General features: G+C 35.3%; 2 long non-coding RNA genes and 1 pseudogene across 3 annotated transcripts in view; 1 reads left to right on the forward strand and 2 right to left on the reverse strand.

Annotated features, from left to right (window-relative positions):
* LOC114484519 (uncharacterized) overlaps nucleotides 1-15,712 on the reverse strand; it is a 24,801-nt gene extending 9,089 nt beyond the window's left edge. Inside the window, exons 1-5 of one of the 2 annotated variants that reach the window (XR_003677559.2) lie at nucleotides 15,526-15,712; nucleotides 9,341-9,479; nucleotides 8,046-8,219; nucleotides 7,073-7,143; nucleotides 5,000-5,067 (exon numbers count right to left, since the gene is read on the reverse strand). This is a non-coding gene — a long non-coding RNA (uncharacterized lncRNA). Of the gene's footprint in view, nucleotides 1-4,724; nucleotides 5,068-7,072; nucleotides 7,144-8,045; nucleotides 8,220-9,340; nucleotides 9,480-15,525 lie in introns of those variants that run through there. The other variant, XR_003677558.2, reaches the window with a different exon arrangement.
* A 1,697-nt stretch (nucleotides 15,713-17,409) lies between these two features.
* LOC102992284 (60S ribosomal protein L35a-like) lies at nucleotides 17,410-18,246 on the forward strand (annotated as a pseudogene).
* Nucleotides 18,247-22,038: 3,792 nt separating this feature from the next.
* LOC102991663 (uncharacterized) overlaps nucleotides 22,039-26,573 on the reverse strand; it is a 69,517-nt gene continuing 64,982 nt past the window's right edge. The window contains exon 19 of the long non-coding RNA XR_008616090.1: nucleotides 22,039-22,592. This is a non-coding gene — a long non-coding RNA (uncharacterized lncRNA). The remainder of the gene's footprint in view (nucleotides 22,593-26,573) is intronic.

Below are 26,573 nucleotides of genomic sequence, written 5' to 3' on the forward strand. Positions count from 1 at the left end.
AAAAAAAAAAAAAAAAAAAAAAGAAAAGGCTGGGAGAAATGAACATTCACTTTAGATCTGAGATGTACGTGATAAGCTGTATAATACTGATATAGAGAAAAATGTGAACAATGCATAAGCCACCCAGGCACCCTCAAACTAGGAAGTTTCTGAAGAGCTTGTGTAGAAGATGTCTGGGTGAATTTCTTTTTAGTTGTCTATTCATTGTTCAAGTTTGAATCAAACTATTCAAGAGCTTCCTCCATAGGTTACTCTCTGCCATCTTCTTTTTCAAAAATTAGTTGTTGACTAATTCAGTAAAAACGTATTTTTTACCTTTTAAAGAGTATATTAAATGCAGTAGTACATGGAACAAATGTTATAAAGTAGACAAAATGATAGCACTTTAGATGAATACAAAGTGTTTTGAAAACATCCCTATGTCAAGTTCAATTTTTTGCAACCATTACTCATCGAGGGCCTTCTATAGGAAAAACCTTGACCCATTAAGAAAAGTATTTGTTTGGTTTTCCCGTGCTAGGAAAAATTAAGAAGATAGTAAATTTAACTAATATAAGCCATCAATCTTAGAAACAGAAATAACCGTCACCCCCATTTTTACTCTGTAATAGGTTTATCACCCTGATTTATTGGATAATTGCCTAATCCCTCTTGCATATGTGGACAAGAATTCATCAACCTGAGGTACTTAGATGTATTCATCGTTGAAAGAAAACTTCAACTAGCTAGCCATTACGTCCTAATTCATTAGCTATGGTCATCACTCAACACTTTCTAGGGAAAAGTCATACAAAGGAAATGCTTATGAGAATTCTTTTTCTGACTCAATGAAAATTCTATTTTTCAATTCATGTCTAAAACATGGAAATAATATGGTAATATTTAGCCTACCTCAACCCAAATAGTTCTAGGGATATAATTCCTGGCTCTACCTCTTATGAGAAGCAAATCCTTGTAAGCATAAGAAATTCCTGAACATGTCGTAGATCTTCAGTAATTGTTATCTTCACCCTTTCCTTCTCCTTTCCTCCCTGTGGTGGGTTTGGGAGGGGTGGGGAGGTTATATCTTTCAGAGGAGATAACACTTTAAAGACTCAATTAGATTTAGGTATTTAAAAGATTTAAAATATTAAATGTTCTTCCACTTAGTTCTTGATTTGAGCTACTCAAGTCTTCTAGACTTGTTACATCTGCTAGTAATACAGAAATATATTTATTTATAATCAATGCAAACAATACTGAAGTATATTTGGTAAAAATGCAAACCCTCCACTGTTGCCACCAATCTTTTTTCCCTTCCCAGAAGGAATAAAATCAGTGTACTTTGTAACTTTAGAATGTTTTTCTATGCATTTACATAGATACATTCATAAATGGATAAAAAGTTAGAACATTTAGGACAAACAGTTTTGTTGTTTTAATACAAATGGAATCATATAAATATTTCTGAAAAATTATTTTCTCATAATAATATGTCTTAAAGATGTTTCTATGTTTATATTTTCAGGTCTTTACCATTGAACTGCCACAGAGTAGCTTTTTATATAGTTTGGGATATTATCTAGCCATTCATTTACTGGTGAAAATTTATAATATTTACATCTATCTGTGTATATATTTTATTTTATTTAAAAAAATTTTTATTGGCGTATAGTTGATTTACAATGTTGTGTTAGTTTCAGGTGTATAGCAAAGTGATTCAGTTATACATATACATATATTCACTCTTTTTTTCAGATTCTTTTCCCATATAGGCCATTACAGAGTATTGAGCAGAGTTCCCTGTGCTATACAGTAGGTCCTTATTAGTTATCTATTTTATATATAGTAGTGTGTATGTATGTATTTTACATCATCCTGGTGTGAGTATCCTTATACATGCCTCCTTTTACAGGAGTGAACGGTATGTACTAAAGATACTTGGACATTACGTTTTCCCAAAGGGGGGGAAAAAACCCCTACCAAGTCCTCCCCACCCACACATTCTTACATTAGCAGGACCAGAGACTCAGGGGCCTAGAAATTATGTACCTCTTCCCTCAACATACAGAACATATCCAGAAGATTCCTTTAAATTCAGTTATGTGTTTTTCAATATGTCCCCCTAGTAAATTCTCATGGCCATGTACTCTGTCTCTTCCCATATCAGTTACCTCTGTCAGATTCTGTAAGATTTGCTCTCTAGATTAGCTATGATTTCTAGTATCCCAGCATTGCCTAATGTGTCATACAATCAGTGATGTAGCTGGTAGGAAAAAAATTGCTTCAATTTGGCCGAATGCAGGTTAGCTGAAACCCAGCTATGCAACTTCAGCAGTTTGTTCAAAAATTAATACGCATGAGAACTGTTAAAAATGAATATATATAGGAACTGGTTTCTCAAGTATTCTTTTGTTAAATATTGGGCAACCACCTATTATTCTTTTAAATATTTGTACAGACCATTTTCTAAAATGCAGTGTGTATTATATAATATATATTTATATTTTATTTGTTAGTAGAAATGATATAGCATTAATTTTTAACTTACCATGATTTATTTAGGCTATTTTGTTTCATGTTGTGGAAAGTTTAAATTTTTGCTATATGTTAGAGTTTTCTAAGTAAAATCTTTCTCTAATTTTGCAATACCAATTTTCAGGCATTATCTGCTTATTTCCCTATTTTTTACTTGTATTTCTAATCCAGTCTTAGATAACTATGTCCACTCTTTCAGTTTTCATAGAGAAACATCAAACAGAAGTGGCTTAGTTTAAAAAAAAATGCCTGCTTAATTTTTTCGCTTGCACAAAAAGTGAAACATAGTCAGATAAGCAGAATAGGCAGAATTGTCTTTAAATTGTTATTTTTAAAGTAGAAAAATCCCATCCTTCAAGTTTCAGTTCTTTTTTTAAAAAAATTATTAATTATTTTTTAAATTTTATTTATTTTTTTTATACAGCAGGTTCTTATTAGTTATCCATTTTATCCATATTAGTGTATATATGTCAATCCCAATCTCCCAATTCATCACACCACCCACCGCTGCTTTCCCCCCTTGGTGTCCATACGTTTGTCCCCTACATCTGTGTCTCTATTTCTGCCTTGCAAGCCAGTTCAACTGTATCATTTTTCTAGATTCCACATATGTGCATTAATATACAATATTTGTTTTTCTCTTTCTAACTTACTTCACTTTGTATGACAGTCTCTAGGTCCATCCACGTCTCTACAAATGACCCAATTTCATTCCTTTTTATGGCTGAGTAATATTCCACTGTATATATGTACTACATCTTCTTTTTTTAAATTAATTAATTAATTTATTTATTTATTTTTGGCTGCATTGGATCTTCGTTGCTGCACACAGGCTTTCTCTAGTTGTGGCGAGCAGGGGCTACTCTTTGTTGCAGTGCACGGGCTTCTCATTGCGCTGGCTTCTATTGTTGCGGAGCACGGGTTCTAGGCACGCAGGCTTCAGTAGTTGTGATGCAAGGGCTTAGTTGATCCGTGGCATGTGGGATCTTCCCGGACCAGGGCTCGAACCTGTGTCCCCTGCACTGGCAGGCGGATTCTTAAGCACTGTGCCACCAGGGAAGTCCCTTCAATTCTTTTTTAATTAATGATTCATTATTAGCTTTTTTCTATTTTTCCATATTTTAACAACAATGTATGCTTTATTTTAGAAATAGAAAAATGTAATTTTTTTATTTTGCAAATACAATTTTTTAATATTTTAAAATAGAAAAATACAAAAAGGAGCACAAAAAACCCTAGAATTTTACCTATCCAAAATATCTATTAACATTTCATTATCTGTACAGATTCTTTTCTAAAATACAAAGTATGTTTATTATATATTATATAAATATTTGTGTCTTACTTTTCAGCAGAAATGGGATCATACCATTATTTTGTAACCTACAATTATTTAGGCAATTTACCAAATGTTAGATATTTATTTTATTCTAACATCTTATCTTAAACAGACTGTGCAGGAATAATTTTAATATGAATTAGAAATGTAAAAGCAAAAAGATAGAGAATAAGGAGAATTGGTTAAACATGAAAAAAACATGACTGAAATGATGTTAAATATTAAAAAGCAAAAAAGCATAAAAATGTCTATAAACTGGAAAAGAATATGTAATGATGTATGAAGGTCTGCAAAATGCCCCATGGTGTACCAAAAATAACTAAGACTAAAAAAATGCAGTGTCCAGGAATTTTCATTTAAACCCCATCATCCTTTCAGCCAAAATGACCTGCTGACCAACTTGCTTTTAACTAAATTGCTTTCAATGAAATTATGTTCTATAAAATTGCATTTGTCCACATTGCTTTTTCTAAGTTTTTTTTTTAATGGTCAAATTATATCTTGCTATTAGGACAGAATTAGGAATCCAGAAGCCATTTTTGTCCCATGCTTAGTTCTTTCCTCTACCTCTGCACCTCCATCCCCCCATCATCTTTATCCTCAAATTTCATCATGGATCAGTTTCCATCCCAGGACCATGAGATTCTTCCTATGAATGTAAACGTTGTTTGGAAGATGACCTTCTTCATACCATACCTTCAGAAATACTCTGGAGTTATGGCTTTTTAACCATAGAATATCTAACTCTAACTCTCCTAGCTTTAGGATGTTCCCTTCAGTCCTTTTTCAAACTAAATTTCATGTATCATGTTTTTACCTCTCCTTGTAAGATGAAGACTAAGCATTTTAAGTGAACTCGTGAATTGGTGCTATATACCCAATGAACAATTCAACTAAATCAACTAGGCTACTCTACTGCTCATTGCAAAATTTTTATGATAGCACACTCTTTCCATATATACCAAGAACACTCTATTTCCCCCATCTTATGGCTTCATCCTCAAATTGCCAAAGCTATCTGCACAATGTTATTCCCATAACAGCAGTGCAATAGAAAAAAACCCCAAATTATCAATATGCCTGTATTTGCAGCCCTTCTCACCTGAATTCCAAAGATTCTTGTTTAAAAGGCAATCTACTGACCTCTTCCCTGTAGCCTCAAGTCCAAACAGCAAGCTGTCTGTGAGACTGTGCTTTCTCAGTAGCTGTACCTAGAGTAAAGGAAGAGTAGAGGGTTTGGTAATAGTGAGATGTGGTGGACATGGTGCATGAGAGTGTGTTGAATGAGGGTTAAGAGGTAGGGAGGAGCTAGTGAAATAGAGGAGCGGAATGGCAAGAGGAACAGGAAATTGTTACTTGTGCTTTGTGTATGTGTAGTTTTCATAAATGCGTAATATTGAAAGAGGAAATTATGTTTGAAAGCATTTATGGTAAATTTCCTGTGTCATGGGTAGAGTAGAATGCCTGGCTGGACTTGTTAAGAAGGTGAAAAGCAAAAATGATGCCTCCAAGTTTCTGGAGTGAGATTTGTGTTTCCTTTTAACATGATTTTTGCAGAGACTGGATCATGTGGAGACAAAGCTTATAAATATGATCACCTGGTCAAGAACTGAATAATTTGTCCTGACCACTTCACACAGGTAAAATTAGAATAAAAACCATCCTCTGCTTGATGACAAGCTCCCAGGGAACACTCTAATACCAAGGGGCAAGTCTGGCTCCCTTGCCATCATTTTTACTTCATCCATCTAACAGAAATTGCACACAAATCACCAACTACATTCCATCTCAAATTTCTCTCAACTCTATAATGAATCCGTATCCTATTTTGCATTAATCCCTTTCAGCCTAACCACATCACACTCAGCATCTCACCTGAGAATGTAACACAAATCTGTCATCTGAGCAATACTTAAATCTTGCTGTAACACAACTAGCTGCAGTGTTTAGGAAATTGCATTGTTCTGGAGAGAAAACCTGAGAAATCATGATCCATCTACAAATCCCTCTATACCTTATGGCATCCTTTTATCACTACCATGCCAAGAGGACCAGAACTCACACTGGCAGTAACAGGAAGGGAATAACACTGGAAATATATCGGATGTTGGGTTCAAGTGCTATGACAATGGCAGCAAGATTTTGCACATAATTTCGAAAGAAACCCTACCACAGTACAATATAAGGCTATCCTCAAGAATTCATATGGACCTACTTTGTAACCTCCCTGTGTCTCTCACTTTCCTTGCAACTTTTGTCTGTTATTACTCCTCAGAAGCATATCTTTATGTTTTCCCTTATTTGATTTGCAATACCCTGTCTTATGAAGGTTGTCCTGGTCCTTAAGTTCATGCTTCCCCTAAATCTACCTATTCACTCTTTACTGTTACATTCCTGGCACCTAGGACAATGTTGGGACATAGTACATGTGCCCATTTGATGGTGCCTATATCCTATGTGTTCTTTACTCCTGTTTCAGTTCCAAAGGCTAAAACTGTGCCCCCTAAAGTAGCATAAAGGATCTGCACTAACTTTAATCATCAAAGGAAAAATATTCATAAAAGTTCATAATAGTTAAGTTAAAGATAGGAGAAAGTGCAGAAAAATCCTCTGTTAAGAAAAATAAGGACCAAATTATGTTTTGCAATTGTTTACAATGCTCTAGGAGCTGAAGTTTGTGGAAAAAACATAACTAGTGGTTTCTAAGAAGGTAGTTACCTTTGTCAGGGTGGTCAGGAAAGGCCCCTGTGAGGATATTTTAGTAAGAGAACCAAATAACGAGAAGCAGAGAACCATGTACAAACTTGAGAGAAGATCATTCCAGGCACAAAAAAGAGCAAGTTCAAAGGCCCTGAAGCAGGGGTGAGCTCAGCATATTCTAGTGATAGGACCAGCAAATGAAGTGATGGTAAGAGGTACTACCCAAATTAAAGAACATTAAAAAACAATTAATATTTAAGGATGAGATATAAGTTATTTTTTCACATCAATAACCTGGAAATTGTGAGATATCCTGTCCAGAGATTTGAAATAAAGAAATTAGTTCCTTCACCCACAGTAATATACAAGGAAACATTTACTAGGCATATGTTATGTAAGTTTCCTTAATTTACAATTTTTAATAAATTTTATTGAAGAATAGCATACTTATACAGAAGTGCCCAAAGCCTAAGAGCAATCAGTACACATATTCATTTAACAATTGTAATTATGTACCTGGCCATGTTCTAAGCACTGGATACAGGGGTGAAATGAAAGAGATCACACATCTTTCATGCAGCACTTATCTGAAAGGCAGGAGATAGAAAATAGATACATAAACAAACAAATAAATAAAATCATTTCTCATGTTGGTCACTGCTATGATGTGAGTATAGCTGGGTAACTATATAGTAACAACTCACTATATTTGGCCTTACTGATATTAGAATAGAAAAAGAAAACTTCTACAACCTTGGTTTTCATTTTTAGTATATATAAGTATCACCTGGGGAACTTGTTAGAAATTCTACCCAAGGCTCCACCACAGAAACTAATTCAATAAGTTTGTTGGGGCCTGGATATCTGCATTTTAATTAACATCTATGGAACCTTAAGCAGCTGAATGCATAGGGAAAAACTTTTTAAAAGAACGATCTAGATGGTAAAAATTTAAATTTACCCCAGGACTATCTAGAGAGATGGAGACAGAGACAGACAGATAAAGAAAGAGAGGAAAGAAAGAAAGAGAAGGAAGGAAGGAAGAAAAGAAAGAAACAAACAAACAAAAAGAAAGAAAGAAGGGAAGCAAGGAGGAAGGAAGGAAGGAAGGAAGAAAGAAGGGGAGAGGAGAGGAAAGGAAAGGAAGGAAGGGAATGACTAGGTTGTTCTAATGGATAGTTCTCAGTGAAATAGTGGTCCCAGTTAGGTGAGTATATTATCACTGTATAGATTTAGTACATACTTGGAATCTTAGGTACTAAGATAAATGATCAAAGAATTATACATTCTCAGACTTGAAAATTTGTGCATTTAAATGTTTATGAGGTTGAAATTATCAAGAATTATTAAAATAATATATTTTCATATAAATTTTGAAGACATATTACCATGGAAGCAAAAATAAAAGGATTACGATGTATAGGTACAAATGAAAAAGTGTAAGTTGTTAAAGATATCTATTTATAAAATTTTGGTTAAAAAAACTTACTTTAACTCATTTCAGCTGGCAAAATACTCCCTAGAAAATGGTAAATTAAGGCTAGAGAGTTCAGGATTTTTTGCAAATATAGTGGGAAAATCTGTTACTTCAGTTTATTTTTGCCATATAGACTACTTTCTTGTGTCACTATGGAGCTGCAGGCAGTTCTGTTTTAATAAAGGCCTGTGTGAACAGGAAAATAAATGCAGTATTATTACGGAAATGTAAAGTATTATCAAAAGAAACACAGCCAATGAATGTTTAAGGATATAAAAATGGAAATAATTGTTGTAAATTAGAGTAATGACACGTGTAAATGACAAAATATATGACACTATAACTGATAAAATTTTGATCTCAAATACAAACACCCCCACACACAAATATATAAAGTTGCCAGCCACAGCCTGCTAAATAAGTGCTTATTATAATTAAAAAAAAGCTTACCCATAATAATAGAAATCACAAACCATATTAAAAAAATACATAGAAACACAAATAAAAGCAATTTTGTTACCATTACATATTGCAGTTAAGACTTCAAAAATAAATGTCAGTAATACACAATGCTATCTCAACTTATGGCAGTGTGTACTGGCTCATTCCTACTTCAGTGCAATCTGGTTAGGTGCAAAAACACTTTTGAGAATCAGACTACATGAATAATATTATAATAAATAATATATTAAAAGGCTCTAGAATTATATTGTTACATGGAAATAGAAATATTCTATAAATTGCAGAAGTCAAAATGAGTATATGTTTCAACAAATTATGTGTGTAAAAATATATGCATAAATATTAACAAGAATTGAAATAGAAATTTATAGGATGCAAAATATTTTTGCTTTTCATGTCCACCGGTGTTTTGTTTTTCTAAAAGTTTCTGAATTATCTTAGGCAATAGATAATTAAAATTCCCCAACATATTCTTTATCAATAGAAAAGAAGCCTTATCTCATGTGAGGAAATGTTAATTTGTTTCTTTCTGTTAATGAGCCCAGAATCAGTGTCCTGTGACAGTTATTTATTCATTTCTCTCTGGGTGACACAACCTTCAGAAAAACATTTACTTCTTGTCTTCCTGGCATCTCAATCTAAAATCCTAAGGAAATAAGATCACATTTCAGCATTTCCCTCGCTAAAGATTTTTACTAGTCAAGAGAATTGCTGTTCTCAAAACAACAAATGACACTCAATATGGAAAATCGTCCCTCATTTTCCAGATTTGGGAGTCACATCTTGCTAGCTTCACCAGATGTTGTGTCTTTGCCTCTACTGGACTTAGATTCGCATCCACTTACCTGTGATGACTCTTATGTTTCCAAAGGATAGGACAGAGGGTATGCCCTCAACAAATACAACTATTTGTCCCTGGCTGGGCATCTGACCCAAATCCTATCTCTTCACCAATTGTTAGTTCAACCTGCCAGCTGCAGAAACCTTAAGATGGGAGAAAATATGTGCAAATGAAGTAACTGACAAGGGATTAATCTCTAAAACACACAAATATCTCATGTAGCTCAATATCAAAAAAAAAAAAACCCACAACCCAATCAAAAAAATGGGTGGAAGATCGAAATAGGCATTTCTCCAAAGAAGACGTACAGATGGCCAAAAAGCACATGAAAAGATGCTCAACATTGCTAATTCTTAGAGAAATGCAAATCAAAACTGCAGTGAGGTATCACCTCACACCAGTCAGAATGGCCATCATCAAAAAATCTACAAACAATAAATGCTGGAGAGGGTGTGGAGAAAAGGGAACCCTTCTACACTGTTGGTGGGAATGTAAATTGGTACAGCCACTATGGAGAACAGTATGGAGGTTCCTTAAAAAACTAAAAACAGAACTACCATACGACCCAGCAATCCCACTCCTAGGCATATACCTAGAGAAAACCATAATTCAAAAAGATACATGCAACCCTATGTTCATTGTAGCACTATTTACAATAGCCAGGACATGGAAGCAACCTAAATGTCCATCAATAGAGGAATGGATAAAGAGGATGTGGTACATATATACAATGGAACATTACTCAGCCATAAAAAAGAACAAATTAACATTATTTGCAACATGGATGGACCTAGAGATTGTCATACTGAGTGAAGTAAGTCAGACACAGAAAGAGAAATATCATATGATATCGCTTACATGTGGAATCTGAAAAAAGGGTACAAATGAACTTATTTACAAAACAGAACTAGAGTCACAGATGCAGAAAAAAAATTTATGGTTACCAGGGTATGATTGGGGGAGGGATAAATTGGGAGATTGGGATCATCATATACACATTACTATAAATAAAATAGATAACTAATAAGAACCTACTGTATAGCACAGGGAACTCTACTCAATACTCTGCAATGGTCTATATGGGAAAAGAAACTACAATAAGAGTGGATATATGAAAAAAAAAAGAATTGTACTTGTCCTTTTCCTCAAGGCCTAAAAAGAATGGAAGAATCTAGATCCTAGCTTCATAGTACTTGAAACCTAACCTGACTTTTCTAAATTCTCCATAAGGAAAGGGGCTTCAAAAGCAAAGGGAAAGATAAAATGTATAACCTTAGACATTTTTCATTGTTGCCTAAAGATCTGGTACTCTCCGACAGCAGGGCTGAAAGAAGGCATTGGTCGGTGACCAGACTGTGTAATCTTAGCATTTCAGAATTCTCCCTGAATATAGATGTGAGGGGAGAAAAAGCTCATCAGTGTTTCCCAGTCTGAAAATTGTTTTCCAAATATTTGCATAATAATGCCCATACTGCGCAGCATCTCTAAGTTTTTTTTCTTTTAAGTATCTTACTTTCCCTCTTTCTTTCAAAAAACGTTTAAAAAGATTTATATGGTTGCTTAACACACTCCAAGTTATCTGAGAAATTTTTTAGACTTGAGTAGTGGGAGGAGGTGAAAACAATTTGTGAAGTATCTGATTGGGAAGGGCACCCAGAGAAAAAATTTAAAGTATGCATGTAAATAACATTTATATGAAAAATTTTAAAGACTATCATCATGTTTCCCAGACCATTATATTGCTCAGCTACATGATTTTTGCTGGAACATAAGGAAGTGGAGAAGCAGAGGAAAGCTTGGAACTTAAAAAGTAAGTTACGACTTTGCCTCATAGTTTCTAAGAGGAAATTATTTATGTCTCTCTTAATACAGGGATAATAGGGGAAGTGGAAGTCTACAGAAGATAGAGGAAAAGGCTATAAAATTTTTGATACTTGAATAAGGTATTTTAATTCCCAGATGAGGATCCAGTGACAAGTACCATAAAATCAGGATGACCCAATAAAGACTTGTGATGAGCTAATTTTACTCAAGAATGAGGAAAAAATCAGCATGAATAATAACTGAAGATTAGAGGAAAATGTATTTAATACACTTAACTTTGTAAAAAAAAATTCTGACCTAAATTATATATTATTCATTTAAATGCACTAGATAGTAATTCTCATAGACACTTAGCTTTGTTAAGCACTTTTTGTGTTTTAAAAGAGTAGAAAAGGGGCTTTGGTTTAAATCTCCCCGTTAATCATGCTCATAGGAAGTAAGAGGTTAACATGAGGACTTAGCTCGGCTATCTCCACACACCTGGTGGATAAATATGGACATTTGAAATATAATGCCCAGAAGATACAATTTTTTAAAATCCTTGAGTTGTAGCCTACAAAATACATAAAAACTTTAAAAAATATTTGTATATATATATCCAAACTGTCTTTAGATTTTCAGCTAGATCAGTTTTGCTAGTTGGTAACTTTAGAAAATGTAGGAAAGCCCACCTAACAGCTGCTGTTATGATTATGATTCCTCATCTCTGAAGCATACTTTCAGTGAATAATATTCTAAGCTCTATGTTAGGTTTGAGGAGGAAGTTAGTTACATTCTTGAACTTTCCTGGATGGATTCAGATGTCACAATCTATTTTTTTCATCATTTGGGCCAGAGAGAGAGTCAGAAATATGTTCACTGTGACCAGAAAAAGATCTAATCTCTCGAATTAATATTTTTAATAGTATTTATTACTGCTAAGTAGTAATTTTTCTCCCAATTTGCTTCCACATATGGACATGGAGTATTTCCCCATTTTACAGCCATTCCTCTTCTACAATGTTTCTATCAAAAAGTCATGTTTCTAAGGGCTGCATCTGGAGTTCCAGTGTTGAAAGTGTTTTCATCAGAGAACAAATAACCAGCAATAACTTCATCTGCCTTGTGATGCTCCATCTTCTAAAAACAATCTATCTTCCCTCACAAGCATATTCTATAAGATCCAGCACTAAACATGTGCTAATTTTAAAGAATAGAATCTCCTACTTAGATAATCAGTACTTTTACTCCTATTTCTCACTTTAATTCCTATACTCAGATACTCCTCTTAAGTGCTTTCATATTTACTGTTACCTATTTGGTTTATAAGTTGTAACGTCTGCCATGAAAATACCAGACATTTCTCATGCACTTTGGGTTCCATTTAGGATGTTAGGATTCTCTTTGTAGTTGAATTGTGAAAATATTATTTGTAGATTTATATTGAACTTTGAGTTTTGTGGAATTATATAAATCAAAATTATTTACCCCATGGCCTGACCATAGAATTTAGTGGGTATTACTTAATTTTTCAATTTTAGCCCTATATTTGACAAAAGCATGCATTTATTAATAAGTTTCCATCAGTAACAGTGATATGGTATATTTAGAATCTTTCTTCTGGATTTTTTTCTAGTAATATTTTCTTCTAGCTGTAAAACCAGACAAAATTCTAATCCAATCCCATTTCTTCTATTTACAAACAGTCAAATTTTGAACTTTACTTAAACTCTCTCACTTTGTTTCCTTAATCTGTGTAATAAGCGTAATACCACTGTCATAGGCCATTATAAAGATTCAATGACTATATATAAAACAGATAACTAATAAGGACCTACTCAATACTCTGTAATGACCTATATGGGAAAAGAATCTAAAAAAGAGTAGATATATGTATATGTAAACTGATTTGCTTTGCTGTACAGAAGAAACTAACACAACATTGTAAATCAACTACACTCCAATAAAAATTTTTAAAAGATAATAATTTAAAAAGTCTTAGGGCTTCCCTGGTGGCGCAGTGGTTGAGAGTCCGCCTGCCGGTGCAGGGGACGCGGGTTCCTGCCCCGGTCCGGGAGGATCCCACGTGCCGCGGAGCGGCTGGGCCCGTGAGCCATGGCCGCTGGGCCTGCGCGTCCGGAGCCTGTGCTCCGCAACGGGAGAGGCCACAGCAGTGAGAGGCCTGCGTACCAAAAAAAAAAAAAAAAAGTCTTAAAAAATAAATAAGATACAAGGATGTAATGTATAGCACAGGGACTATAGTCAATATTTTATAATACCTTTAAATGGAGTATAATCTATAAAAATATTGAATCATTATGTTGTACACCTGAAACTAATATAATATTGTAAATAACTACACTTCAGTAAAAAATGTTAAAAAAAGATTCAATGAGAGGTTATGCTCAGTAAACATTACTTCCCTTAATCTAACATTTTAAAACTTTTTTTATAATTAAATTTTTCAGAGGTAATAGTAGATTCACATGGAGTTGTAAAAAACGATACAGAAATTTCTTCTTACCTTTTAACCAATTTTCCTCAATGGAAACATTTTTCAAAATTGTAGTACAATATCACAGCCAGGATATAACATTGATAGAATCCACAGATCTTGTGCAGATTTCCCCAGTTTTATCTGTGCTACTGTGTGTGAGTAGCATGTGTGTGTTTAAAATTTTATTTTAAAGTAATTTTAAACTTATGAAAAGCTAAAAGAATAATACTAGGAGTATTTTTTCTTTTTCCTAAATCATTTTAAGTTGCCAACCTGATGCCCCATCACCTCCCAAATATATAAGTATGAATATCCAACAAACAAGGCCATTGTTCCACATAACTGCGCTATTACCATCAAAATCAGGAATTTAACATGGGTACATTATTACCATCTAATCTACAGAGTTTATTCAAGTTTCACCATTTTCCAATAATTTCCTTTCTAGAAAAGAATCCAGTTCTATTTAGTTGGCACATCTGTTAAGTCCTGTTCACATTGGATCTATTCTTCCGTCTTTACTTGACTTACCTGATTTGACACTTTTAAAAATTGTAGGTCAGGTATTTTATAGTATGTCCCTCAATTTGGGTTTGTCTGATTTTTCTTCATGACTAGATTCAACTTAAGTATTTTTGGCAGGAGTATCAGAAAAGTAATACCAAATTATTCTCACTGCATTCTATCAACTGATAAGCAAATTCAATGTGTGCCATTACTGGGGATATTAAACATTAGCACGTGATTAAATAGTTTCTTCCAGGTTTCCCCAGTTGTAAAGATTCTCTCTTTTACCTTTATAATTGATAAGCATTTTGCGCAGAAGTTCTTTGAATTTATAGAAATATTTTGTGCATCATTTAACTCTCACCAAAATGTTTTACATGCATTGATGTTTTTGGCTGAGTTACTTAATACTGTGATAACTGCCAGATGATTTTCTTATTCTGTAGTTTTCTCCTCTATTTATTAGTTGGCATTCCACTGTTACGAAATCTTTCACCTCTGCTCATTTAGTCATTCATTCATTTATTCATTCATTCATTTATTCATCCATTCATATCTGTATGTACTGGTGGATTTCTGTTTTATTCAACTGATTATAATATGTTGCTATTATTACTTATTTTAATGCTCAAATTGTCCCAGATTTGACCAGTGCGGATCTCAGGCTGGTTTGTGTATCCTTTTGACATGGTTCTATCATATGGGGAACATTTCTTTATTTTCTGGTACATCAAAATGTTCCTGGCTCATCCGTTTCTTCCCTTCCCCAGTCCAGGAATCAGAAATTTCTCCAAGGAGCTCTGGTTCCTTTTAGTGGAGAATGGTATTTATAAAGCAAGATCTGAGTGAAAGATATGCTCATTGCTACTGGAGTATCTCTGCTCCCAGGCTCTCTAAGGACAGAGCTAGGATATATATGAACTATGTTATATACAATTATATTATCTATCCCCACATCTTCCTCCCTTCCTCCCTCCCTCCCTCCCTTCCTTCCTTTTTTCTATTTGTCATCTATCGATCTATTGAAAACTATAAATTCACATTAATATTTCCATATCTAATCTAACATTACAGGGATCATTCTAGCTTTCTTTTTTTTCCATATTTGTGACTCCCTTATCTAGCAGCAATAAATCGGACTCAATTTTTCTCAATATAAATAACTATTTGATTATTTACCTTCATAGGTACTCCACTCATATCAAAGCCACCATCACCCTCCTCTCCACCCTCCCCATCTCTCCGCCACTGGTGTGACAAACTTCTCAAGCTGCTTGGTTTCTGAATACCCTACACTAGCAGCTACCACTTCACTCCTCCTCATGCATGCCATTCTCACCCTACTCAATCTTCAGTCTTTCACATTAGATGCCACTACTCACCTCCGCCTTCAGACATCTTCCTCAACTCTCTCATCCTCGAATAACCAGGCCAGGCTGCCACCAGTGCACCCAAGCCCCCAGACACGCTGGTACCTCACTCAGATTCTGAAAGCCTCCCTTAGGCAGTGCCCGTAACACTGTATGGATGACAGTTTTTTCACATCTTCACCTAGTAGTTTGTTGACCAAGTTAGGAAGAAAGGAATGGAGGAAATGAGGAAGTAAAGGAAAAAAAGGTGCACAGAAAGGAAAGGAAGGATTTTGTTTTAAATCAGGGATCTATAGACCCCCTATCTTACACTAAACATAAAAATCAACTAAAATGGATTAAAAACTTAAACATAAGACCTGAAACCATAAAACTCCTAAGAGAAAACACAGGGGAAAAACCTCCCTGACATTGACCTTGGCAATGATTTTTTGAATACGACACCACAAGCTTAGGCAACGAAAGCATAAATAAATAAACTGAAAATTTCTGGCCTTCCCTGATGGTGCAGTGGTTGAGAGTCCGCCTGCCGATGCAGGGGGCGCGGGTTCGTGCCCCGGTCCGGGAGGATCCCACATGCCGCGGAGCGGCTGGGCCCGTGAGCCGTGGCCGCTGAGCCTGCGCGTCCGGAGCCTGTGCTCCGCAACGGGAGAGGCCACAACAGTGAGAGGCCCGCGTACCGCAGAAAAAAATAAATAAATAAATAAAAATAACAATAAATAAAAATTTCTGCACAGGAAAGGAAACCATAAACAAAATGAAAAGGCAACCCATGGAATGGGAGAAAATATTTGAAAACCATAAATCTGATAAACCATATAACTGAAAACCATATATCTGATATCCAAAATATATAAGAAACTCATAAAACTCAATAGCAAAACAAACTCAAATAAAAAATGGGCAAAAGAGCTGAATAGACATTTTTCCAAAGATATACAAATTACCATTAGATATATGAAAAGGTGCTCAACATCACTAATCATCAGAGAAATGGAAATCAAGATCATAATGAGATCTCACCTCACATCAGTTAAATAACCATTATCAAAAAGACAAAAAAGGTAACAAGTGTTAGGGAGGATGTGGAGAAAGGGGGACCCTTATATACTTTTGATGGGATTGTAAATTGGTATACCATTTATGGCAAACAGTATGGAGGTTCCTCAAAAAATTAAAAATAGAACTACCTTATGATCCAGAAATCTCTGTTCTGGGTATATACCCAAAGAATATTAAATAAGTACCTCAAAAAGATATCTGTGCTCCCATATTCGTTGCAGCATTATTCACAATAGTTGAAATACAAAAACAACCTAAGTGTCCACTGATGAATGATTGAGTAAAGAAATGTTTGTATGTACATACAATGAAATATTACTCAGCTTTAAAAAAAGAAGGAGATTCTGCCATTTGCGACAACATGCATGAAAATGGAAGACATTACGCTAAGTGAAATAAGCCAGAATCAGAAAGAAAAATACTGCCTGATCTCATTTATATGTGAAATCTTAAAAAAGTTGAATACATAGAAACAGAGTAGAACAGTGTTTACCAGGGGCTGGGAAGTGGAGGAAATGGGGAGATGTTGGTCAAAGAGTATGATGTTTCTGTTATGTAGAATGGATAAGATCTGGAGATCTAATTACAGCATTGTAACTATAGTGAATGGTACTGGACTGTGTACTGGAAGTTTGCTCAGAGAGTGGATTTCAGGTGCTCTTACAACAACAACATGTTAACTGTGTGAGGAGGTGGATATGTTAATTAACTTGAATGTAGTAAACATTTCACTATATATATATGTATATATCTCAAAACACCGTGCACCTTAAATATATACAATTTTTATTTTTAGAAAAACAAATAAAAATAAAAGTAGAATTACCTTGAGATCCAGCAATCCACTTCTAGAATTTATCCAAAGGAATTGAAATCAGGATCCAAAAAGTTTTAGTACCCCTATGTTCATTGCAGCACTATTCACAGTATTTCCAAGTTGTGGAAACAATTAAAAGACCATTAACAGATGACTGTGTAAAGAAACTATGGAATATACATCTAATGGAATATTATTTAGCCTTAAAAAAGACAGGAATTCTGCAATGCATGACCATATGAATGAAGCTTAAGGACAAACTAAGTGAAATAAGCCAGTTACAGAAGGCAGGTATGGCATGATTCCATTTGTATGAGGTATCTATGAATAATCTCTAAATAGGTGCTGTACAATATTGTACCTACAGTCAACATATTGCACATTAAAAAAAATTTAAGAGGTAGATCTCATGTTAAATGTTATTTCCATAATAAAATTTAAATTAAAAAAATACTTTTCTTTTTCAACCATCTTGGACCCTGTGGAGGCCTGCTGGGAGGAGGACTTCTAAAACAACAAATATGTCTGGAAGGCTGTGGTCCAAGGCCATTCTTGCTGGCTATAAGCAGTGTCTACGGATCCAGAGGGAGCACACAGCTCTCCTGAAAACTGAAGGTGTATATGCTTGAGATGAAACTGAATTCTATCTAGGCAAGAGATGTGCTTATGTGTACAAAGCAAAGAACAACAGAGTAACTCCTGGTGGAAAACCTAACAAAACCAGAGTAATCTGGGGAAAGATAACTCGTGCTCATGGAAACAGTGGCATGGTTCATGCCAAATTCTGAAGCAACCTTCCTACTAAGGCCATTGGACACAGAATTCGTGTGATGCTGTACCCTTCAAAGATTTAAACTTACTGAAAAATAAATAAAAGTATGGATTTGTTCCCTTGTAAAAAATAAAATTAAATTAAAAAATAGAACCATTCTGATCTCAGTGTCTAGCATAGGACTGTACTGATTGAATACAAGGTAACAAATATTTGATGAATATGAAAAAATTTTTAAAAACCAATCAAAAGAATTATTTATCACCTATCCCAATAGAGATATGAGAGGGAAATTTTTCTCTTTTTAACTGCAGTGTGGTTGTGTAAGGGAGAAAGAGTAGTGAAGGAAAAAGTTAATTTAGGATATTTAAAATAGGCCAAGAGTTGCCCCCTGAAAAGTTTACAGAATTGTCACAATTTGGCTTTAGAGTCCACAACCACCTATAAAAATTAATAAAAAGACATCTTAATTAAAACAGAGTCAGGAAGCCAGAGGGGGAGCTCTCCACCCTAAAAGGATTGCAGATCCCGACAGGAAGAAGAAAGATTTCCTCTTCCTGTCTGGCAAGACCTCAGCCAATGAGAGACTGTCACAACTCAGCCAATGAAAAGCCACTATACTTGGCACTCTCAATTCCTCCAATGGACTCTTTGTTTAGTACAGCCCTCCCAACTTCTTCTTCTCCTCTTTAAAAGAGTTCTCCCCTCCTTGCTGCGGGGAGACTTGTGAGTGGCTCACTGCTGCAATTCTTTGCTGATCCTGAATAAACCCATTTTTTGCTGGAGAAATAACTGGCAGTCTGTTTGTTTAAGGTCAACACTCCCCATTTTGTGCTTTTCTGTCTCACATATTGTGGACACCTAGCACCCTCATGGACTCTCCTCACCTTGCCTCCACCTATTAGCCAAGGATTTGAAACTCATTCTCATATTGTAAATAAGCAAAAGCCAATTTTTTTTTCTTAGATAATGAACACGCAGAGACGAGGTGCTAAGTATTCTTTATCTACCTCACATCTTTTTCTAAACAGATGGCTTCTCTAGGCACCAACCTTGCCTTTCTTCTCCATCATGCTTAAAGCTGAGGTCATGGCTCAGTTTTTGACCTGTATCTCATATCTCATTCCTCCCTATCTCCACCAGACCACGCTCTAGATAGTATTCATAGCTAGTTCTTGCTTCTTAATAAACGAAAAGATAGAAGGAAATGACTTCTCACCTGCCCAGGGGAAAAACTGATTGCAGACTTTATGGGTGAAGTATGAAAAACTGAATCAATGATAGGGCCCTTTGTGTTCTTGTTGACATTATGGAGGAAGGCTACAGAAGACAAGCACAGGTAGGACAGCACACCAGTTTGTCTGGCAATGGATCAGAGGTGCAAAAGGCAGTAGAGTTTATACACAGAGACCAAGATGAGACCCCAGAGAAGTGGTTCTGAGAAGCCTGAACATACGCTCCTGTTGCCTCTGCTGATGGTTGTGGTGAGCTCACGCTCAGACCTTCAGTCAGACTTTCTTTAGATTTTCCTTCCCCTACAGTTTCTCGGCAGTGAGGTGTTTCATTGAACGTCTGGAGTAGCAGCATAGGAAAGTGTCATAAAAATGGAGGAAATTAAACGAAACATGCCTGGTAGGAGCCGAGCATGAATGCACCAGTTCCTGTTCTTCATTGCTGTTCTTTCCAGATGTGGAGAATTTTCTTGAAATGGAAGAAATAAAAAAAGAATGGTTAGTGATGTCTAAAAATATATAATTGGATTCAATGACTATTGTGCTGGAAAGGAGTTTTTCAGAAATACTTCCTGGAGAGAAAAGACATAGGAGAAATTATATTTTGGCTGGCCTGGCAACATTATTTTCCACCCTGAGGACTGTGAATGTTTTATCTGGCTGTCATCCTATTGGCTTTGCCAAAAAATTTAACCCTTTGAACATATATTAAGAACCAAGTGCCAAGGTAGCTGTTCAGTGTCTCCACCTCAGCTTCTAGTTGGCTGGCATTGCTGCATATTAAAAAAATAAGATATATTGCTGTGGAATACAGGGGAATATTTTCTTTATGGATAGAAACTTAATGGAAATGTGGAAAAGAGTCACTAATGTCTTAAAAAGTTTCTTTGTATTTAAGTTGCTTGAAATCTTCTTACCTTTAACTCAGTGCTGTTGACTGGGGTTTTTACCTCCTGCTGTTGACAGGGTTTACCTTTTTGAAGGAAAGTCATTTTCTCGATAATTTTCTCAATGGTTCTAATACCACTCATGATGAGTGACTGAACTTCACTTGGTCTTTTTCCTCTTTCTAATTCCACTCACACACAGTTTTCCTTACCTGAAAGGGGAAAAAAATTGTACCTTGATCTTTGAAACTATCTCATGGAGTTGCATATGCCCTCAACAAAATTCCCTACTTTGTACCCCTCACAGTTTTCTTGTCATTTGGGCTGGAAAATGATAGGATCATTTTCTGAAAAGTCTGAAATGAAAGAACATATAGTTTCGATCAAAGGAGAAGGAGAGAGGCATCCTGCTGTAGCAAAGCAACTCTGACATTTTCCTTCCGTTCAGAATGTTTGATTCATTCTTCCATTCATTTAATATCCATCTATTGAAATGGACTAGCTATAAGTTCGGGAAGTACACATTTCAGGGGTCACTACACATTTTAGGTGTAAGGATCTCTGAGATACATTCTCTGTCCTCAGAAATTTAGATTCCAGTAGGTAAGAAAAGATATTTTTAGAATAACCTAAAGGCTGCAAAAGAAGTACCCATTAAGTGCTAAAACTGAAAAGATGAAAAGACGCATGGGAAGCATGAATCAGGGAATTATTATATTAATTTTATTTTACGAATCAGGGAGTTATTTTATGGGGAAAGTTCCATTTGATTTGGGACAGGAACACTGGTTGAATTTCTATGGGTGGAGATGGAGAGGGAGGAATTCAGACAAGGAAGAATGGGATAAACAGAATCGCTGACCAGGAACTGACCAATATACTTGTTTGTTTGTGTCACATGTTTCTCATGTAGGGAAGATGACGAAAGTTCCCCACACCGGTACTGCCTTTCATCTCTCATGTGTTCCTCCTAGTTCTATGCCTTAACAGGGCTCCATGGAGCCAAGGAAAATGTGAAAGCTTCCATGTGTCCCCCCACAAAGTTGTCTACTTAAACTGAAGTTTATGCCCAATCCACCAACCCTCAAGGTCTGAGAATCACACATAAGTGATGAGGAGGTATACAAATGAATGTAGCCCCCAAATGAATTTTCAGAAATAGAGACTCTCAGCAATGGAAAGGCAGTTGGGCCCTCTGAAAGCTTTTATGGTTTTTTGTTTTTTTTTTTCTCTCTTACAACTACTCATCCCCTGCTTAAATACCTCTAGTCGCATGGGACTCACTACTCGAAAGAGAGTCCATTTTGCCTTCTGAAAACTCTACTACAAATTTATTTTTCACATGTTAAGTGGAAACCTGAGCTTCTGCCCTCCAGTTCTTTCCTCCAGGAGGACTGCTCCCTGAAGCAGTCAGGCTGTGAGGAAATCCTCTTTTGCTAGAGATAAACTCTATTTTCCTTATGTAGATTACCTACAGGTTTCTCTATAGGGTGACACACATACACAATAATTCCTACTCTCCAACCCATGATTTGGAACGTTGGATGGATTATTTTGTGTATTTACTCCTAAATTCCAAAGACCTCAAAAATACTTGCTAAAATAAAGCTCTTACCATTAAGAATGAATCATGTGGAGAGAAAAGAATACAATCCACGCCCTTGGCAAAATAATGATAATGATGATGATAATAATAATGGCTTTATAAACCTCTTTTTTAAAATAAATTTATTTATTTTTATTTTATTTTTGGCTGTGTTGGGTCTTCGTTGCTGCGCGTGGGCTTTCTCTAGTTGCAGTGAGTGGGCTTCTCATCACGGTGGCTTCTCTTGTTGCTGAGCACGGGCTGTAGGCGTGCAGGCTTCAGCAGTTGTGGCTCATGGGCTCTGGAGCTCAAGCTCAGTAGTTGCGGTGCATGGGCTTAGTTGCTCCTTGGCATGTGGGATCTTCCTGGACCAGGGCTCGAACCCGTGTCCCCCGCATTGGCAGGTGGATTCTTAACCACTGCACCACCAGGGAAGCTGGTTTGTAGAGCCTTTGTTCCAGAATGTTTAAAACATGGCAATACAGTAATTCAGGAGGCAGGAGTGGCAATGAATATTGTGTTTTCAGGGATTATTTACCACACCCTGGCTGTGAGAGCCTATTTTGTGAAGGGAGATAATATTAGTTAGGACATTGGGGAAAACCACTGATGGTCAAAAGTACTGTTGAATCTTTTATAAAACAAAAGAATAAACCTAAGCTTGGAGACCAAAATCCAGAATGGTTCCAAGTTTTGCTTTGGCTACAGGAGCTTGTCTGCATCTCTAAATAAAACAAAAATAAACATAACAGTTCTGTATTTCTCAATGTCTTGGTAAGTAATGCTTGTTTGTTGCCAGATATTTAGTCAAGCTGAGTCCTCCTATAGAAAGTCCAAAATGCTTTGGGTGTTTTTAAGATTGTGTCCCCAGCTGGCTAGTGAAATTCCTTTCTCTAAAGTTTCAGAGGAGTTCCTGGATACCAAATCTAATGGCCTCTTCTAAACCAATTCTCTCTATTTTTATAGAGTTGGACAACCTCTCTTTGAAATTCTATCCTCCTCATAGATGTAAACATATCAAGAAGAGCTAGAAAAACACAGGGCTGCAATTCAGAGCTTGGATACTTTGGAAACTAGTTGGTTGATGACATTTTTAGAACTCTTTTTACAAAAACTGATAAAGAAGAAGGCATGTCTCTCACTAAAATTATAGACTTGCTCTTCAAATTTTTCTCATTTGGAGTTTATTTTGTAATATGCTGTGAGGTGGGCTCAAAGTCATTTTTCTCTACATAGTCAATTTTTCTAATGTGATTTAACAAATACTCTATCCTTTACCACTGATTTTTCATGCCAGCTCTACATATACCACATTCTCATATTTAAAAGGATTTGCTGAACAATCTATTCTCAATTCAATTGCTCTATTTATCTTTTTCATGCTAATGCCATACTCTTTTAATTAATATAGCTTTGTAACATCTTAATACAATAGTTTGGGTTTCTTTTTTCTGAATTGCTTTACCTAATTGTGAGCCTTTGATCTTCAATATATTTTTTAGAATCAGCTTTTCAAATTCCCTGGTAAAATCTTGCTAGAATTTTTATTAGGAATATTGAATAATCCATGTCTACATTAATTCGGAGAGAATTGACAACAAAGTGGTGTTTCTTTCCACTTATTTTGATCTTCTTTAAAGTTCTTTAATAGAGTTTTTAAAGCGTGTGTGTGCATGCATGAGTATGAAGGTCTTACGCATTCTCTGATAAGTTAAACTCAAGATATTCACATAAATGGTGTTTAATTTTGTATTATGTGCTAATTTGTTATTGCTGATGTAAAGAGGTGCTATGGATTTTTAGGTTGATTTAATTCTTGGAAATCTGCTGAATTCTTATTAACATGAATTATTTTCTGTGAAGCTTTTCTATGTAAGTGACTAGAGCACCTTCTAGTAATAGTTTTTATCTCTTCACTTCCATTCTTATCTCTTGGTCCCTTTTTTTTTTGTGCGGTACGCGGGCCTCTCACCGCTGTGGCCTCTCCCGCTGCGGAGCACAGGCTCCGGACGCGCAAACCCGTGTCCCCTGCATCGGCAGGTGCACCCCCAACCACTGAGCCACCAGGGAAGCCCCTAAAAATACCTTTTAAAAAAGGGACCAAGCCTAGACCAGTGTCTGGTGCAGTGTGAATGCTTTAATAATGTTGTTAAATAAATACTATAATAATCATGGATTTTTTCTCCTGAATTCATTTTATGGCATTTTACTTTATAGGGTTTTTTATTATGAAAATCCTTACACTTAAAAAAAAATCAGGCTTGATCTCATTGAATTCATTTTTTACTATTCTATTGGATTTAATTACCTACAGTTGTATTTAGGATATTTGCAACTTCTTTAGAAATGAAATTAACATAACTTTTTTTTCTGCAGAGCTGAATTTTAAAAAATATGATACTGGTCTCATGAAACGAATCGGGTAGTTTTCTGTCCTTTTATATTTTCTGAAACAACTCATGTAAGGTACAGATCATCTATTTCTTGAATTTTTGGTAAAGCTTACTTATAGAACATTCTGGGCCTAGTTTTACTTGTGGGAGGAGAAGTAGTGAGAAAGTGCTTGAAAATGAAGGTTTCAAGAACTTTAATGCATATATATCCTACTATTTTGCTAAAATCTATTATTTTGTAAATTATATCTAATTTCAATTCACTATAGTGAGAAAATATAATAATGTATATAAAGTTGTTTTTTTTATGGAGGCTCTATTTTGGCCTAGTACATACTCAATTTTAGGAGTATTCACCTGTGCTCTTTTATTCTATGTGTGTTTGTGTTTGTTCGCAATAAATTCTCTCTATATATCCCTCTGTATGTATATTGTGTATGTATATACATATATATGTAGAAAAAATTTAAACCGTATTTTAAAATACTATAACCTTGTTTTTAATCTCATATTTTTCTGAGAGAAATTTTTTAAATACCTAGTGGGATCTTATGCTAGTGATTTTAAAATCTAACGTGAAAGCACTATTATTTGATGTTAAATTAAACTCATTTATATTTATTCTAGGCACCATTCTATTAAGACAATTTTTTTCAACACACACAAAAATGTATATGCACAAACACACACAGAGTTTTGCTTTATTTTTACTTTTTCTTCTGTCCTAGTGTCTATCTGATATATTGAAATTTCTTCTACTGATTTAAAAGTTTATTTTCTATTTTTACTATTCTGGTGATTATTTGAATTTAGGCCTACATTTACCCAATAAATTCCTAAAGCTTCTCAATATTGTATATTCCCACTGATAACAACCTTATCATTCCTGATCTTCCTTGTTCCTCTTCCTCTTCCAATATCCTTTGGAGTTTTAGTCCCAAAGCCTTTATTTAAGTTAAATTGACCCTTGAACAACATGGGGGTCGATGGAGTCAACCCTCTGTGCAATTGAAGATACACATATGACTTACAGTCGGCCCACTGTATATGTGGTTCCTCCTTATACTTTGTTCTGAATCCATGGATTCAACCAACTGTGGACTGTGTAGTACTGTAGTGCTTACTATTAAAAAAATCCTCGTAATAGGGGACCTGGACGTTCAAACCCGTGTTGTTCACGGGTCAACTGTAATTACTTATTTAGATTTACTAAATAAGATTTGATAAATTCTTTCTTGAACTTATTTCATTTCTTTTTCAGGAACTTCTTTTTTCTTTAGCTAAAGAATATTCCTACAAGACTTTTTTCAAATGGGGATCTGTTTCCTAAACTTCTGTCCAACTTTATATTATTTATATAATTATCTTTATTTCATCTCACATTCAAATGACAATTTGAGCTGCATATAAAATTTTAGGTTGAAAGTTGCTTTCCTTCAACATCTTGATAGTATTATTCCATTGCCATCTTTTATCTAATATTGTTCACAATTGGAACAATGCAACATAGTATCAAGAATGTATAGATAAGATAAAATAGGAGCTATGTTCAGAGGACAGAACTATATTCCCACAATCCGAAAGAGGGACTTCTTTGCAATAAATTGTTCAACTATTGCCTGAAATGTTTTGCCCTTGAAAACAGGGAATCTGCATCTCTATTCTTCAGATTCCTATTCCTAATATCTATAGAGAATTTATATGTAAGTTATAATAACGTGTAAAATTTTATATATACTATTAATAAAGAAAATAAAGCAAACTCTTTCAATATTCCCTACTAATTAGTGTTCTTGCTTTGATCTAAGAAAATTAATAAATATATAAATCAGAATACTCTTCATCAAGTTTAATTCCTGGCTAATTTATTAACTAACCATTTCTTCATCTTTGTGGCTGCATACACTATTTACTTGCTACTTTAAAATAAATTTAATCAAGTCCACAAACTTAAGTTTGTTTGTTTGTTTGTTTTTTCGGTACGCGGGCCTCTCACTGTTGTGGCCTCTCCCGTTGCGGAGCACAGGCTCCGGACGCGCAGGCTCACTGGCCATGGCTCACGGGCCCAGCCGCCCCGCGGCATGTGGGATCTTCCCGGACCGGGGCACGAACCCGTGTCCCCTGCATCGGCAGGCGGACTCCCAACCACTGCGCCACCAGGGAAGCCCAAGTTTTATTTTTGAAAGATATTATCAGCAGCTAAGAAATTGAAATACTTCATTTCAATGATTTCTATAAAATGTTTACCTGTATTCCCTTTGGTTTAGGTTTATTTGAAGGAAAAAGTGATATTTTGCAGTTTTAGATCATCT

The sequence above is a fragment of the Physeter macrocephalus genome, chromosome 20 (genome assembly GCF_002837175.3).
Source record: "Physeter macrocephalus isolate SW-GA chromosome 20, ASM283717v5, whole genome shotgun sequence".
Lineage (NCBI taxonomy): Eukaryota > Metazoa > Chordata > Mammalia > Artiodactyla > Physeteridae > Physeter > Physeter macrocephalus.